Genomic DNA, 14,582 nt, shown 5'->3' on the forward strand with positions numbered 1-14,582 from the left:
CAGTAATAATAATGATAATTATGATATTTGTAAAGCGCTGTGGCAGATACAAGCTAATCCAGTTAGACCAGTTCCAGTTCCAGGCATGGACCCTTATTCTCCCATCCAGGAAGATCGGGAGAGAAGCACTAAAATGTTGTTCACTAAAATGTAAGCTTCTCGAGGGCAGGGATCATAGCTACCAACTTTAAGGTAATAATAATAATAATAATAATGGCATTTGTTAAGTGCTTACTATGTGCAAAGCACTGTTCTAAGCCCTGGGGAGGTTACAAGGTCATCAGGTTGTACCATGGGGGGCTCACAGTTTTTAATCCCCATTTTTCAGATGAGAGGTAACTGAGGCACAGAGAATAATAATAATAATAATAATAATAATAATGGCATTTATTAAGCACTTACTATGTGCAAAACACTGTTTAAGTGCTGGGGAGGTTACAAGGTGATCAGGTTGTCCCATGGGGGGCTCACAGTTTTTAATCCCCATTTTTCAGATGAGGTACTGAGGCACAGAGAATAATAATAATAATAATAAAAGCATTTATTAAGCACTTACTATGTGCAAAACACTGCTCTAAGTGCTGGGGAGGTTACAAGGTGATCAGGTTGTCCCATGGGGGGCTCACAGTTTTTAATCCCCATTTTTCAGATGAGGTAACTGAGGCACAGAGACGTTAAGTGACTTGCCCGAAGTCACACATCTGACAGTTGGCAGAGCTGGGATTTGAACCCATGACCTCAGATTCCAAAGCCCATGCTCTTTCCACTGAGCCATACTCTCCTATGGGTTCAGTACAGTGTGCAGCACACAGTAAGCATTTCCTAAGTACCGCTGATTAGATTGATTGCTAATGTGTTTCCCAGATCGCCTAATGGGCGGAGAGTGGTAAACAAGGGATGGACAAGGCATTCTGAAGTTATTGAAGGGATGGACCACCTGGGATGACAGGATAAAATTTTCTTACTCACTTTTTTTCTGTCCTTTGCTTTTCAGGTAGAAACAGCAAAGGAGAGGAAGCAGAGAAAGAGAAAATCGGTCACAGAATAAGATAATGACGGCTCAAGTGAGATTAAACCCATTAAGTGTGTTCTCAGAATCTTCCTGAGGTGGGGAAAAACATATTACCGTCAGAGTGGAAGAGGTGGTGTGCTGTATGATGGGTTTTGGAGTTATTTTTGTAACTGGAAGACTAGAGACTTTGCGGAGACACTCCCTGAGCAAGACTTCTAGTATTCCTCTTTTTCGGCTTGAATTATCCTGATAAATTTTCCTCAGTGAGGTGAAAATGGCAGCTGACGGGACACCATCTCCTCCATGTGGAACCGGGAAGGCTGTTGAGGGAAACTGGAGAGCTGCCAATTGATTCACTAAAGGTTTCTGTAAATAAAAATCATTGTGAGTGTCAGAAAAAAGAAAGATAAAAGCATGACCTCAAAGAAAAACATATAGATTTGGTAAAGGAAAAGAACCACAAAACTTTAACTAGTGGGATATTTGGTCTTCCCAATCGTTCTTCCTTTTGGTCCCTTTGGCATTATTGATGACACTTTTTTTTCCAACTCCTTTCAAAATCTCTGTTTTCCAGTGGGGCTATAATTGATCCTTGAAATCTTGATTAGCATCTTGGTCTAGGTTCATTTTTAAATTAGAAATGGTCATTTCCCTTCCCTCCAAATAAGAGCTTCTATTGTTCCATTGTTGAGATAAATGAATAAATAATCTAATGCCCTCAAGATGGCCCCTTCATTAAGTTATGATCTTAAGCGTCTGCAGAAAAACGGGCTAAATGAAATAAAATGATTAAGGAAACTTATAGATGGAAATAATTGACAATGCCCCATTAGACAAAAATTAGATAAAAATATAAAGAGACAGAAGAATAACCCTGTGAGGATCAAAACAGAAAAGAGGGGTGAAAATAAAGTTAGGTGACCTTGCCTTACCTCACTCATCTACTACGACCCAGTATATACACTTCGCTCCTCTAGCAACAGCTTACCGGCCCCCGATCTTGTCTATCTTGATGCTTATCTCTTCCGAACATCTTCCCTTAGGCCTGGAGCTCCCTCGATATCCATAAATGCCAGATCATCACTCTTCCTATGTTCAAAATCTTTTTAAGGTCATGTCTCCTACAAGAGGTCTTCCCCTAATGCCAGATCATCACTCTCCCTATGTTCAAAATCTTTTTACAGTCATGTCTCCTACAAGAGGCCTTCCCCTATGAAGCCCCCTTTCCCTCGATTCCCTCTCCCTCCTGTGTCATCTGTGCACTTGGATCTTTGACCTTTGGACATTTGATACTTCCCCCCTTCTCAACCCCACAGTATTTATGTGCAGATCCTCTGAATTATATTTTATAAATTATTTATTTCTAACGGTGCCTGTTTCCTTATCTAGACTGTATTGTATTCTCCCTGCATACACCAAACACTCAATAAATACCACTGATTGATCGATAAGTTGACTGATTTAGATGGCTTCAGCCGGTCCGTCCCATAAAGCCGCATGCTAACAATATTCTTGATTCTTGCCACTGAGCCCCAAGGTAAATTGTCTCGAAGTGTGGCTTGTGCAGAGAAAATCTCTAAAGCATTTGCGCAGGATCAGAGTTTTGTCATCTATATTCCACACTGAGATTTAATCACAGAGCACAAATTGTGAAATAAAGTAATCTCCTCAGAGGAATAACTTTACAGAGACCTTGACTGGGAAACACCTCAGACAGCAGCATAAACATTCTATGGTTTGTGAGGAGAGAACATTAGCGTGCTGAAGAAGATAATGAACAAGACCCTTTCAGTGTGAAAGATAAAGAGGGAAAACATTGGAGAGTGAAGGTGGCCATGACTCCCATCTATGCTGAAAGGATGACCAAGAACGATGAATCTTTTCAAGGTTTGTATTTCTCCTGCACAAATACAGGAGAATGGACTCACAGTGAACTGTCTAAAGCAAAAAGACACGTGTTTTCAATCTAATTTTTTTCCAGCATTATTTAGTACTTTCTAGATATTTATGAGTAAATTTACCCTGATTCTTAGTACACCCTTGACTCAGTCTCTATGTGCTCCACAGCACTTATGTACGAATCAGTAATTTATTTATTTATATTATTGTCCATCTCCCCTTCTAGGCTGTATGCTCATTGTGCTCAGGGAATGTGTCTGTTCTATTGTTCTCTCCCAAGTGCTTAGTACAGTGCTCTGCACACCCTAAGTACTGAATAGATACAATTAACTGAATGACTATAAGGTAGTCCCAGCTTTCTCCCGCTAGTAAACAAAAGGACAAATTATCTGAGGATACAATGTCTCCAAGAGTCTCCTTGAAGGTGTCGGGTGTATGTGTGTGGGCCTGGGAGGAGTGGACTTTTAGAGTCTTCCATTTTAAGAATTTATGATTCCCCAAGTGGACATTATCTCATTAATCCATACAACCCTCTCTGAGGAAGGTGGCAAATACCACACTCCCTCAAAAGAACCGACGATAAAGAACAGAAATGGAATTGGGATGTTAGCTGCCTTTACAAACAACCTAATTTGTTGTGGTGTGTAGTTGTCCATATTGGCTCTACGTGCGAATAAAAGGACATTAACCTCAACTGTGAATCTCAGCAAAGCCCCTTCTAACTCTCTGCTACCCTTGTTTGGAAAGTAATGCCCGGATTTTTGTTAGCTTCTAAGGGATCGGCTGCCTTCATAGATTAGATCTTTTTAAGGTGGACTTTACGGGTGCAGAAAGGATGACGGGATATTTTTAGACATCCAGCCTTTTTGGAAAGGGGTCAGATTTTCATCGATTTTTCACAAAATCTTTAGCCTTTTGTCATGCTAAATTCTGAGCTAAAACATGGTAGGGACTCCAAATGGCTAGGTGACTCACTTTTTAATACCTAAAAAGCACAAGGAAAATTAATCAGCTTTGTCGTACTTCACCCTTCCTGCTGCCACACAGCTTGACCACTCTCCTCTCGACAGCTGCCTGACCCTGGCACTGCAGGCATGGCTTGCATTCAACTTGTAAGTGCAGGTTTCCCCGAGCAGACTCATTTGTGCACTTTACACATTCATAGCTGTTTTCGGCAGGGAGCAATAGCTCCGAAGGGTTTCTGACAGCCTCCAAATATGTGTTGGTTCCAATACATGTTGTTTGTGTTCCCAGGTCCCAGAAGACGCATTGACCAGCCCAAACTCTCAATGCACTACAGAGGTTATGTTCTGAAATAGGCTAGGGTTTTGACCCCCTTCCAGAGCTCTGGGTCAAGTTTGACAAAATAACTGGACCCCTAGGACTTGATAGATGCTAGTGAGAAGCTAGAAATGGTCTCATCTCATCTGCCAGTTAAATTGCCAGACCTTGAATTTCTGTCCCTCTTAGTGGCATACTATATCCTCATCCAGGAGTTGGATTACAACAAGAAACACAGGGCTTTTCTCTGTGACCGAGGAAATCTTGCTCAACATTTTCTCATTATTTGAAGACAAACAGTAATCACTCTATTCATCCTAGAAGCAAGGAGCACTTCTCAACAGGTACAAAATGGAACATGTGCTAAAACCAACCATCCGATGGCCATTTCAAACGGGACACGTCAGTTCTCTGGCTTTGCCTGCAAGCTTCCAATGTAGGCTGGACAGAGAATTCAGGCCCGGAAACAACTCTCTCCTCGTTGACTTGGTTCCTGGTGCCCACAAAAACAAAAGCTGTCGCAAATCCAACTTTGGCAGTCATTTTGTGACAAGATGGCACCGTAGCCTTGTTTGGAGTTGCTTACTGCACTAACTGGGCAACTAGCCTAGAAGAGTGATTGATAAATAATATCTTCTCCCAGGAAGAAAATGGGTTAGAGGGAAAGACCAAATGCACTGACATTACTGGTTTAAATTCAACCCTGAACATAATTACAGTAGTCAGTCAATCGCAGTTTGAGTGTTTATTGTGTGCAGAGCACCGTACAAAGTGCTTGTGAGAGCACAATACAACAAGAAACAGATACATTCCCTGCCCACAATGAGCTTACAGTCATGTATTTCTTAAGCACCTACCATATGTTCCAAGTGCTGTTCTAAGCACTGAAGTAGATACGAGGTTATCAGGTTGGACTCAATCTCTGTCCACATGGAGCGCCCAGTCTAGATAGAAGGGAGTGGGATTTAGGCCCTATTTTACAACTGAGGAAACTGAGGCACAGAAAAGTTAAGTGACATTCCCAAGGTCAAGAGAACACCATGGCCTAAAGGAAAGAGCACAGGTCCGGGAGTGACCCTGGATAACTCACTTAACTTCTCTGTGTCCCAGGTCTCTCATCTGCAAAATGGGGGTTCAATACCTGTTCTTCCTATTTAGAATGTGAGCCCTGGTTGGGACAGGGACCGTGTCTGATCTGACTACCTTGCATCTGCTTGATACAGTGATTGGCACCTCGTAAGTGATTAACAAATATGATTATAATTATTATAGGTCACGCAGCAGACAAGTTCATTCATTCAATTGTATTTATTGAGCGCTTACTATGTGCAACATGCTGTATTAAGCAATTGAGAGAGTACAATATAACATTAAATGGACACATTCTCTGCCCAAAATGAAGGGGCAAAGCGAGGATTAGAACTCTGAAAACCAGGCCTGACCTCATTCCACCAGGCCATGCTACTGAGGAAGGCAGATCTACATTTCCAGTTCCAAAGTGCAGGGGTAAAAAAACACATCTTACGTGGAATACTAACTTGTTTCTGAATTGGATTGGGACGGGGGATTTAATCCTCCTAGGAGAGTTAATCAATCAGTCACTGGTATTTATTGAGCATTTACTACACGCAGACCATTGTACTAAGTACTTGGAAGAGGAGAGTTGAATTATACTAACCCAGGAGGAAGGGATGAGAAATCTCTTCTATTTTTGGGGACCAGAAAACAGTTGATTCCCCACCACAAAGCAGAGAATAAGATAGGTTTGGCTTTGTTCTCTACTCTTTTCACAATATTGTAAATTAAAAGGCGAATTTTATGGTAAACTATGCTTTGTTTCTCGTCTTTGAAATCCAGTCACCCTGCATTTCCGACACCAGAAACTTGAACACGCTTCGCTCTTAGTGACAAACAGAGCTTGAAGATTCTCAAGGCTTTCACCAACACAGGCAACACTTCTGAATCTGTAATATACGTGGACAACAGCAGAGACACCTTGTCCCAAGTGGAGATAGTTCGCCCACTACTCTCAAAGACGCCCGATCATTTTCATCATCAGGAAAATGATGATTCAGATTTAATCTTGTCTCAGTCTGGGCCGCTCCCTATAAACAGCCTGTCAGAATTTCAATTCAGATGTGCATATGAGAATAAATAGTCCTGGCCAGTGAGCCAGAGGATCTGGGTTCTAGACCCAGCTCCACCACTTGTCTACTGTGTGACCTTAGAGAAGTCACTTTTTTTTTTTTTGGTATTTGTTAAGCTCTTACTATGTGCAAGGCACTGTTCTAAGCACTGGGGGGATACAAGGTGATCAGGTTATCCCACATGGGGCTCACAGTCTTAATCCCCATTTTACAGATGAGATAACTGAGGCACAGAGAAGTTAAATGACTTGCCCTAAGTCACACAGCTGACAAGTGGTGGAGCCAGGATTTGAACCCATGACCTCTGACTCCAAAGCCCGTGCTCTTTCCACTGAGCCACACTTCACTCTTCTGTGCTTCAGTTTCCTCAACTGTAAAATGGAGATGAAATACCTGTTCTCCCTTCAATTTAGACTGTGAGCCCTGTGTGGGACAGGGACTGTGCCCAGCGTGATTAGCTTGTATCTATCAAGGCACTTAGGACAGTGTTCGACAGTTAGTAAGTGCCTACTAAATGTCACAATTATTCATTATTATCATTATTGACAAACAACTGTCAGTTTTCAAAGATCAGAAGCACAGGTCCACAAACACCAATATTCTTGGGAAAACCAAGGATAGAGGTAGGGTCCATTTTTCCTTGCAGGATTAGAAAAGTACACCAACTTGGCATTGAACGATCCTGACAAACCTCAGATCAATCAATCAATCATATTTATTGCTTACTGTGTTCTGGGCACTGTACTAAGTGCTTGGGAGAATACAACACAACATGTGGTCAGCAAAGTGGGGAGGTCCCTCTACCTAGATGACATCAAGATCTGCCAGTGAACACCATTGGAAAAAATCCCAAAGAATTCCAAGCCCATGGAAGGTTTGAAGGTTGGTGGAATCCCTGACCGAGCCCTGGACTCAGAGCAGAGTAGCCTAGTGAAAAGGAGCATGAACCTAGGGGTCAGAGGACCTGGGTTCTAATCCTGGCTCCAACACTTGGCTGCAGGGTAACCTTGGGCGAGTCGCTTCTCTTCCTCAGTTCCCTCATCTGCAAAATGGTACTGAATCCCTCTCCTCCACCTCCTAGCTAGAATGTGAGCCCCAAGTGGGACCCGATTATCCTGTATCAACCCCAGGGCTTAGTACAGTGCTTGGTACATACATGACACCATAATAACAAATACCATAAAAATTATTATTATTATTATCATCTCAAGGGGGATGTATTTTTCCAGCTGTAACTCCCAGCATGTATTCCCATAGGTTTCACTGGTTTGCATTTTTGGACTCAGTTGAGGAGCAAAGTTCCCTGATGTTTTGAGGATTCCAAGCCCTCATATGACCTCGTATTACATTTACTCTTGTGTTCCTGTGCTCCTTTGCTGGAAAAGGAAAAAATAACAAAAACAAAGCAATGATTATTTTAAGCAAGAGCTCCATGGTTTCAGACTTCAACGCTAAATCCTGTATCTCTGTTTTGGGCTAGAAACCTAGTAAACCCCATTTTCCCTGTGAGGTGAAGAATTGTCTATCAGAAAGGTGCCAGCTTTCCATGACAGGGGGAGTTGGGCCAGGAGACTCTAGGGATCTTCGGCAGAGCTGTTGAGTGAGAACATTTCCTGGCCCTCCAGCCCATTACAGAGATTCAGACCTATATTACTACTGCTGGTACTACTACTATTAAAATTACTACTTCTGCTGCTTTCTAGTCCTACTACAATGATGGCATTTTTTAAGCACTTTATTATGTGTCAGACACTGTACAAAACACTGGCAGTGGTGCAGGATAATCAGGTTGGACATAATCCCCATCCTTCATTGGGCTCACAGTTTAAGTAGGAGGGAAAACAGGTATTGAATTCCCATTTTACAGATGTGTAAACTGGGACACAAAGAAATTGAGTGACTTGTCCAAGGTCACACAGCAGGCAAGTGGCAAAGCCAAGATTAGAACGCAGGTCCTCTGATTCCCGGGCTTACGCTCTCCCCACTGGGCCAGGCTGCTTTTATTTCCCAGAGGTGAAAATTCTCTTCTATCCCCTATAAATTCCCCGAGGACTGGGATTGTGTCTGTGCAGTCTATTGAACCCTTAATGCTTAGCTCAGGGCTATATGCAGAGTAATGCTCTTAATAAATAATATAATAATAACGCTGGTATTTGTTAAGAGCTTACTATGTGCCAAGCACTGTTTGAAGCACTGGGGGACATACAAGGTAATCAGGTTGTCCCACGTGGGGCTCACAGTCTCTTCATCTCCATTTTACAGATGAGGGAACTGAGGCACAGAGAAGTTAAGTAATAATAATGATGGCATTTATTAAGCGCTTACTATGTGCAAAGCACTGTTCTAAGTGCTGGGAAGGTTACAAGGTGATCGGGTTGTCCCACGGGGGGCTCACAGTCTTAATCCCCATTTTACAGATGAGGGAACTGAGGCGCAGAGAAGTGAAGTGACTTGCCCAAAGTCACACAGCTGACAAGTGGTGGAGCCGGGATTTGAACCCATGACCTCTGACTCTAAAGCCCGGGCTCTTTCCACTGAGCCACGCTGCTTCTCCAAGTGACTTTCCCAATGTCACCCGGCTGACAAATGGCACACCCGGGATTAGAACCCACGACCTCTGACTTCCAAAACCCTGCCCTTTCCATTAAGCCCACGCCGCTTCAATATTATTGATTGATTCTCCTGGATCCTCCCTTAGGAATCAAAAGAGAAAACAAAGCCTTAAAAATTCTGCTGGAGCTCATCCCAGCTCTCTGCCCTAGGCCAGAGGAAAGTGCACAGGATTGGGAGGCAGATGACCCAGGTTCAAATCCTGGCTCTATCACTGGCCTGCTGGGCAAGTCACTTAACCTTTCTTTGCCTCAGTTTCCTTATCTGTAAGATGATGATGGCATTTACTAAGCACTTACTACATGAAAAACACTGTTCTAAGCACTGGAGAGGTTACAAGGTGATCAGGTTGTCCCACGGGGGGGCTCATAGTCTTCACCCCCATTTTACAGATGAGGTCACTGAGGTACAGAGAAGTTAAGTGACTTGCCCAAAGCACACAGCTGACAGTTGGCGGAGTCAGGATTTGAACCCATGACCTCTGACTCCATGCTGTGTGCCACACTGCTTCTCGAGGAAACTGAGGCACAAAGACATTATCTGAATTGCCCCAGGTGACCCAGCAGGCAAGTGGTGGAGTCGGAATTAAACTCCAATTCCCAGGCCTGTGCTCTCTCCACTAGGGCCACACTCTTCCCCTTATCCAGGCTATTTAATCCACTGGGTTCTCGGGAAGTCACTATGGGATGTAGACCATCCATTGGGTCATTTCATCCAAGGAGGGTTCCCATCCCAGAACTCCCTCACTCAACTGTCGACAACTCCTTGAGAACACGGCCTTGCGAGTCTGCGGACGTGGGTCCTAATCCCGGCTCCACCACGTAAAATGAGGGTAAAATACCAGTTCTCCCATCCTCTTAGACTGTAAGCCCCACGTAGGACAAAGACTGTGTTGTATTTGCTTATCTTGTGCAGCCGCAGCACTTAGCACAGTGCTTGGCATATGGCTAATGCTTAATGAGTCTGTTTTAAATTATGCGGTTAATCGTATTATGTTGAAATGGCCTTTTAGGGACTGCCAAGAACCATCACTGTTGTAAAAAAAATTCAAGGGTAAGTACTCATGATTCTGCTCAGAATTAGGAAGCCCCACCAATAACTATTCCATCACTACATAGAAATGTAGCAGACTCACCAATCTCTAAATCCTCCCCAGTCCTCTCAAAATAAAGATATTGTGATATGGAAGGATATCAATCAATCAAAGGTATTTACTGGACACTACTATGTGCAGAGCACTGTACTAAACTCTTGGGATGATACAATTCAGCAGAATGAGTTTACAGTCTAGAGGGGGAGACAGATATTAATGTAAATAAATAATTATAATATTTAATTTAAAGATATGCAATAATAATGGTATTTGTTAAGTGCTTACTATGTGCCAAGCACTGTTCTAAATGCTGGAGCACTGTTCTAAGTGCTGGACCTAAGTGCTGTGGGGTTGAGGGAAGCAGCATGGCTCAGTGGAAAGAACCCGGGTTTTGGATTCAGAGGTCATGGGTTCAAATCCCAGTTCTGACAATTGTCAGCTGTGTGACTTTGGGCAAGCCACTTCACTTCTCTGTGCCTCAGTTACCTCATCTGTAAAACGGGGATTAAGACTGTGAGCCCCCTGTGGGACACCTTGATCACCTTGTAACCTCCTCAGCAGTTAGAACAGTGCTTTGCACATAGTAAGCACTTAATAAATGCCATTATTATTATTATTATTATTATTATTATTATTATTATCAAGTGCCCAATGTTCACAGATCCAAATGCAACTTCTTTTCATCTCTAAGTAGATGACCTTGACTACAGCAGTGGCAGAAGCTGATGAGAAGCAGTGTGGCCTAATGGATAGAGCAGAGCATGGGAGTCAGAAGGACTTGGATTCTAATCCTGGCTCCACCACTCGTCTGCTGTGTGTCTTTGGACAAGTCATTTCACTTCTCTGTGCCCCAGTTCCTTCATCTATTAAATGGGGATTAAGACGCTGAGCCCTATGTGGAACAGGGGCAATGTCCAACCTGATTATCTTGTATCTAGCCCAGGGGTTATATCTAGCCCAGTGCTTAGTACAGTGCCTGGAAAACAGGGGCAGACTTAAATACCATTAAAAGAAATTGTTCTTACCTACTCCTGCTGCTCCACTTCCTCTTGGGCTCCCAGCAGAAATGAGAACTCTAAGGAATCCATCAATCCGCTGCCATTAGTCACCCCAAATACAAAGTCTAGGAGGGAGACTTTCACCTGATTAAGAAAAACACGACCACCTGAGAGTATGTGTGTCTCAGATGAGGGGTGATACAAATAATACTACTACTAAAAATGGTGGTATTTGTTAAGCACTTACTATGTGCCAGGCACTGTACTAAGCACTGAGATCGATAAGCAAATTGGATTGGACCAAGTCCCGGTCCTACATGGGGTTCACAGTCTAAATCCCCATTTTCCAGTTGAGGTAACTGAGGTACAGAGAAATGAAGTGACCTGACTAAGGTCACACAGCAGAAAAGTCAAGGGGCCAGGATTAGAAACTGGCTGTACAAAGAGTGGGGTGGACAATCATTGCCCCTCTTGGGGTTGGTCCTCTATAGTTCCCTCCTTACTTGGGGGCTGGGGGAGAAGAAGGAAGGAGAAGGAAAAGGGAAGAGGATGAAGGAGGAAAAAGAGAGGAGGACGGTGAAAGACAAGCTGACTGAGGCTTAGAGCGGAAGCCCCTTGAGGGCTCGAATAGTGTCTACCATCTCCATTTTACTGTACCCCCCAAGTGCTTACTTAATACAGTGCCCTACATTCAGTAAATGCTCAGTAAATACCATTGATTGATTTGGAGGCCATCCAGGAAGCCAGGACCCAAGCTTGGACGCTGAGATCTGAGGCTCCTCTTTACTTCCTCTTTCTGCCCCACTCTCCCTAGTCCCTTTATTCATTCATTAAATCGTATTTATTCATTCATTCATTCAATCATTTATTGAGTGCTTACTGTGTGCAGAGCACTGTACTAAGCGCTTGGGAAGTACAAGTTAGCAACATATAGACACGGTCCCTACCCAACAGCGGGCTCACAGTCTAGAGCACTTACTATGTGCAGAGCACTGCACTAAGCCCTTGGAAAGAACAATACGGCATTACCGAGAGACAATCCCTGCCCACAACGGGCTTACAGTCTGGGGCGGGGAAGGAGAGAGGAGACAGACATCAAAACAAGTAAACAGGCATCAGTGTAAATAAATAGAATTATAGATCTATACATATATACATAAGTGCTGTGGGCGGGGGGAGAGGAAAGGGAGAGAGTCGAGGTCATATGGAAGGGAGGGGGAGTTGAGAAAAAGGGGACTTGGTCTGGGAAGGCCTCTTGGAGGAGGTACACCTTCAGTAGGGCTTCGAAGGAGGGGGAAGAGAGATGGTTGGCGGATTTGAGGAGGGAGGGTGCCCCAGGCCAGAGGTAGGATGTAGGCCAGGGGTCGGCGGCAAGACAGGGGAGATCGAGGCACAGTGAGAAGGTTAGCACCAAAGGAGCTGAGTGTGGGGGCTGGAATGCAGAAGGAGAGAAGGGAGGTGAGGTAGGAAGGGGCAAGGTGATGGAGAGCTTTGAAGCCAATAGGGGAGATTTTGGAGCAGGGGAGTGACATGCCCTGAATGTTTCTATACAAAGATAATTTGGGCAGGGTAGTGAAGTATAGACTGAATTGAGGAGAGGCAGGAGGTTGGGAGGTCAGAAAGGAGGCTGGTGCAGCAATCCCCACATCTTCTCTCCTCAGTCCTCCACTTCTAGCCCACATGCCACATCCCACACTCCTTTTTATACGTCAGGGGATCAGAATTCCTGTCACTTTAGCTGCCACTATCCTTTCGTCCCTGTCCCTGGCCTCCTGAATCCTGAGTAAAGGATCCAGCCAGAGAGCAACTGGGTGGCAGGCAAAGAAATGCTGGTTCCAATCACCAGAGTCTGGGGAGTTCAGGAAGAGTATGAAGTTCAGGGAAAGTATGACAACCTAAACTCCAAATCTCCCTTCCACTGCCAGTCTAAATTAGACCTTTATTGCTTTTCTTTGCATAATGCCTACTTTTACCATCCACTAGACTAGGCAACCATAGATTATAATCAAATTACAGAGTAAGTTTACGTTCATCTCTTTCCCCTCCCTAATATCCCTAACAATCCTGGGCACGGATAAGAGCCAGATTCGTGAAATATAAGGTATCGCACTTTTCAAAGCATATTGATCTTTCCATTAATAAACTGTCTAAAGACCTACTGTGAGTAGCTAGTATATAATAAAAACAAAAGAGCACACTGAACGATCAAGTGGTAATAATAATAATAATAATAATGGTATTTGTTAAGTGCTTACTATGTGCCAAGCACTGCTCTAAGCACTGGGCTTTTGTGTTACAATGTCTAGCTGGAGTCTTCAGTCTGCAATATGGATGTGCAGGAAGACTTCTGGAAATGGGTCTCTATCAATCACTCAATCAATAGTATTTATTGAGTACTTACTGTGTGCAGAGCACTGTGGAAGTCAGTGTAACATGACTACAATTTACACAACCTCCTCCTTCTCCGCCTCCTCCAACCCATTCCATTTCTTTCAGGGGCAAAAATCAAAGAGGATGTTTGCAAATAACTATTCTGTCCTTCATATGCTACCAAGAGTCACAGGAGAGAAAGGGAAGAGACCCTGCTTCCTAAATCCATTTATTTTCTCCACATGAGTATTTCAGGCAATTTTCTGTATAAGTAAATCCCAATCCTTTGGCCCACCGATCCGGCAGTAGATTTTTGGTCTTCAAAATGGGCCAGTTAGTGCTTATTGCATACTGTCCCACAAACCTTCCGTTTTCTGTAAGGCCCACTGACCACATTTACTCATCTAGCTCTTCATGCTTCTCTACGGGATGATGATTTCTGTGGTGCTCATCACTGGCTAATTCTCCATCACTGAACTACGTGGGGAGAATTTGATACACAAATAATTATCTAGAGTCTTCAGTCTACAATGTGGATGAGCAGGAAGAGTTCTGGAAATGGGCCTCTATCAATTGGTTGATCAGTAGTATATGTTGCCAACTTGTAATTCCCAAGTGCTTAGTACAGTGCTCTGCACACAGTAAGCGCTCAGTAAATACGATTGATTGTTTGATTGATTGATTGAGTACTTAACTGTGTGCAGAGCACTGTGAGCCAGGAACTGGGTCCAACCCAGTCTGCTTATATCGACCTTAGCAGTTAGTACAGGGCTTGGCACATACTAAGCGCTTAACAAATACCACAATCATTATTCTTACTACGCTCTTACAGTACAACAAAGCTGGTAGATACATTCCCTGCCCACAACAAGCTCACAGCCTAGGGACAAGCTTGCATCCTTATATAATGCACTGAACTCAAATCACATAATCTCAGGAGTGACAACAGATATTTCCTGCTGGTGTATTTTTACTTTTAATCAATCATTTGAAAGCTTAAACTTTTTGATGGGAAAAAAACTAATTAATCTTGACCAGAATATCATAGTTGGTATCATCGATGGTCTATTTTTTAAATAAAAGACTCCTTAGATCATTTTAAAGCAAAATGTGTGTGTGTGTGTGTGTGTGTCAGTGTGTAAGATTGTTTTACGCTCTGAGCCATTATGCAT

This window comes from Tachyglossus aculeatus, chromosome 12, assembly GCF_015852505.1.
Source record: "Tachyglossus aculeatus isolate mTacAcu1 chromosome 12, mTacAcu1.pri, whole genome shotgun sequence".
Lineage (NCBI taxonomy): Eukaryota > Metazoa > Chordata > Mammalia > Monotremata > Tachyglossidae > Tachyglossus > Tachyglossus aculeatus.